Source organism: Stenella coeruleoalba (genome assembly GCF_951394435.1).
Source record: "Stenella coeruleoalba genome assembly, chromosome: X".
In the NCBI taxonomy this organism is placed as follows: Eukaryota; Metazoa; Chordata; class Mammalia; order Artiodactyla; family Delphinidae; genus Stenella; species Stenella coeruleoalba.
Genome location: NC_137152.1, coordinates 90,729,695 through 90,733,627, shown reverse-complemented (window position 1 = coordinate 90,733,627; position 3,933 = coordinate 90,729,695). Strand labels below are relative to the sequence as shown.

At 38.3% G+C, this 3,933-nt stretch overlaps 1 pseudogene across 1 annotated transcript; it reads left to right on the top strand.

The window, feature by feature from the left end:
• The first annotated feature begins 2,776 nt into the window (after positions 1 to 2,776).
• Positions 2,777 to 3,166, top strand: LOC307180194 (cAMP-regulated phosphoprotein 19-like; annotated as a pseudogene). Its single transcript has one exon. The product of its transcript is annotated as a cAMP-regulated phosphoprotein 19-like (transcript).
• Positions 3,167 to 3,933: the final 767 nt, after the last annotated feature.

Here is a 3,933-nt window from a genome sequence, read left to right as displayed (position 1 = left end):
CAGTTAATATTCTCCATTTCAACATTGCTGTTAGAATCCTCATTCTCTATGAGAAATTTCAGCACCTTTTTAAATTTCTAGAGTATAATTATGTAAGCTTTTTTACATTCAGCTTTTTTTTAAAAAAAAAACAGTTTTTAATGATACAGTCATGTGTTGCAATGGGTAAAATATTCTTTACAGATAGATAGTGAGAAGAGCAGTTAGTACTCTTCATAATGTGTCAATTGCTTGTTTTGGCATAGTGCTAGAAGTAGAGAACACAAGGCTAGAAGTCTGTCAGGAAACCCGGGTTCTAGTCCTCAGCCTGCAACTAAATAGCTATGTAATTTGGGGCATGTCACAACTTCATACAGAGACCACAGTTTTCTAATGTGTCACATCATTATGTTTCTTCTGTGTACCTCATTAAGATGCTGCAAAGACAAACCCAATATTTTCCAAGTTTAACTGATTACCTTCACCACCTCTTCTCCCAACTCTTCTTCCCAAATCTTGTCTTTTATGCTCCTAATTGTCTCACAAATCGTTCTTCTTTATTCCATTCTCATTGTCCTAGGTCAAATCCTATTCATCTCAGTCTTCTGGACATTGCAATAGACTGGTCAGCCTGCCCTCATTCTTACCCCCCTACAAACCATCCTCTACAAGAGTTGTATACTGAAAACACAATCTGTGCCATTCCCTGGCTTAAAACATGAAATGGCTTCCCATTGTAAAGTGATAATGTTTACTTTTTAAGTATGGTATATAAGGTTCATCAGATACAGCTTCATTCTACCTTACCAACAGTGAACCCATAACACACCATAGGAGATTACTTGTATCATTCAAATCTTCAGTAATTCTACCATAGCAAATGTTTAAGATGCACCATGCCAAATCCCTGGATCTACCTGACTTGAGCTCAGCATGGTGGAAGTTCAATGTATGATTGCCAATGTCCTGAACCAAGAACAAATCACAGCATTTCTCTGCTCTTGCTTTCTTGGAAGCCACAGAAGGCTTCTCAACTGTACAGATGCAACTTAAAAGTATGGGAAGTTTAATGTCCCAAGGATGAAGGACACTTCTCAACTGAAGGAGGACAAAAGTCAATAGATAAATGCCCCATCTTCCCTGTTTTGTGGTGGAACAATTCTGAAGTCTGTTCTATACAGTTAGAGAGTTCCTAGAAGGATTGAACTCCAGTTACCCACAACAGTTGCACCCTATTTCTTTGGGAGGTGATTCTTGGGGTCACTTCCCAGATACACCACCCATACCCAATCCTTGTTTCAAAATCTGCCTTCTGGGTAACCCCAGTTAAGATACCTCCTTGTTTTTGCCTACGTGATCTTTTGACCATTAAGAACTATGCTAGGGCTTCCCTGGTGGCATAGTGGTTGAGAGTCCGCCTGCCGATGCAGGGGACACGGGGTCGTGCCCCGCTCCGGGAAGATCCCACATGCTGCGGAGCGGCTAGGCCCGTGAGCCGTGACCTCTGAGCCTGCGTGTCCGGAGCCTGTGCTCCGCTACGGGGAAAAGTATGCTAAAGTCTTCTAACATGATAGTGATTTTGTAACTTTCTCCTTTTATTTCTATTACATTTTGCTTATATATTTCAAAGCTCTCTTGTTAGATGCCTAAAGGTTCATGACTATTTCATCTTGTTGGGGATAAAACCACCATAATGTATCTCTCTTTGTCCCATTAATTTATTCACCTTGAATTCTCTTTTATATGATATTAATATTGATACATTTGCTTTATTTTCTTAGCATTTGCCTAGCATATCTTCTTCTATTTTCAATTTTTATTTTAGCAGGTCCCTTATAAACAAAACATAAGTGTATAGATGAATTAAATTTTCCAATCTGATGGTAAAAATGAAAAATATGCCAACACATTCTATTAGCAAGGCTGCAGAGAAAGTCACTCTCATATATTACTGGTGGGAATGCAAAGTAGTACAATCCTTTTGGAGGGAGATTTGTAACTGTCTAACAAAATTAAGACATATGCATTTGTCTTTTAGTAAAGTAATCCTATCCCTAGGAATATACCCTGAAAATAGACCTACAATAAGATAAAAATATATATGCACAAGGTTATTCATTACAACATTGTAATTTCAGAATACTGGAAACAAACTAAATGCTCATGCAGGAGACTGCTTGAATAAAATATGGTACATCACACAGTGGAATACTATGCAGATGCAAAAAAGAATGAGAGGGCTTCCCTGGTGGCACAGTGGTTGAGAGTCCGCCTGCCGATGCAGGGGACACGGGTTCGTGCCCCGGTCCAGGAGGATCCCACATGCCACGGAGTGGCTGGGCCCGTGAGCTATGGCCTCTGAGCCTGCGCGTCCGGAGCCTGTGCTCCGCAATGGGAGAGACCACAACAGTGAGAGGCCCGCATACCGCAAAAAAAAAAAAAAAAAAAAAAAAAGAGAAAGAACTTTATGAACTGACATGGGATGATTTCCAAGATATATTGTTAAGTGAAGAAAGCAAAGTGCAAAATAATATGCTACCTTTCATGTGTAAAGAAACATGAAAAGATGTATACATTCTTTTTTTAATATTCTTTAAAAACAATGTATATATACATATAACTGAATCACTTTGCTGTACAGCAGTAATTAACAGAACATTGTAAATCAACTATACTTCAATAAAAAATGACTATCATTTTTTGATGCGTTCAAGCAAAGGAAGGTATTTGGGTCTAAAATATTAGATTCTCAGGATGTCGCAGAGCTGGAGAAGCAGAGTAAGAGGGAGCAAGAAGTATGTCCCCAGAAGTCCCCGAGGCAGCCTCCACAGAGAAGCAGAAGGAAATGGAAGATAAAGTAACTAGTCCAGAGAAAGCTGAAGAAGCAAGATTAAAAACAAGGTATCCTCATCTGGGACAAAAGCCCAGAGGTTCAGATTTTTTAAGGAAATGATTGCAGAAAGGGCAAAAAGATTTTGATTCTGGGGATTACAGCATGACTAAAGCAAAAATGAAGAACAAGCAACTTCCTACTACAGCCCCAAATAAGACAGAGGTCACTGGTGACCACATTCCCACTCCACAGGACCTTCCTCAGCGGAAACCATCTCTTGTTGCTAGCAAGCCGACTGACTGGTTAAAAGCGCTGAAATGCATGAATCTTCTAATTCCCATTATTTCCTCTTAATATGTTACTTCTCCACTTTTTATTTCCTTTCACTCAGTCATTTGAGAGTGATGGCTTTGCAGGTAGCTGTAGTGTGTGCTGCTGTTGTAAGGTAATATACATGTGTAGAGTTTTTGATTAGCTTAGCAGTGCACTAATGAAAAGAACATGTTGGAGCAATGTAAAGTAATCTACTTGAAAAGAATTGTATGTATTACCCAACTCCTAGTGTAGGGCTGGTTCCAACAAGTAATAAGCAAGTTTTAATATTTTGGCTTTCTTTAATTAATCTTAATTATAGCTTTGTATGTTACTCTTATCTAAAATAAACTCTATTGTATTGAGTTCTTCTGTATTTTCCTTTTGGATTTTGTGAAGCAGAAGTTTAAGACCACAAGTTAGAAGAAAGGTGACATATTTCAAACAAAGAGATGGGGCTCCAAAAGATTTGCATCCTGTGCTTGAACTTGATTGGCCTTAAATATGTTTCAGCTTTAACAATAGAATTTTGCTTGGGCAATATTTGCCCATTCTGGTACAACTTATGTGACTCTAGTGCATAACAGCCACTATTGAAGCTAGTATTCTTATTCAGGTCTATAGTGTTAGAATACCTTTTGTTGTTGAATATGTGAATGAAGTGTGCATGTGCATTGACTGTTGAATTCACTTTTGTGCCATTTTTGTAAATACAATAGTTTTGCACAACCTCTCAAAAATATTAGATTCTCCAGATTCTCTTAATCCATTTGCAAAGAATTTTTATCTATGAATCAGGGGTCTTAAGA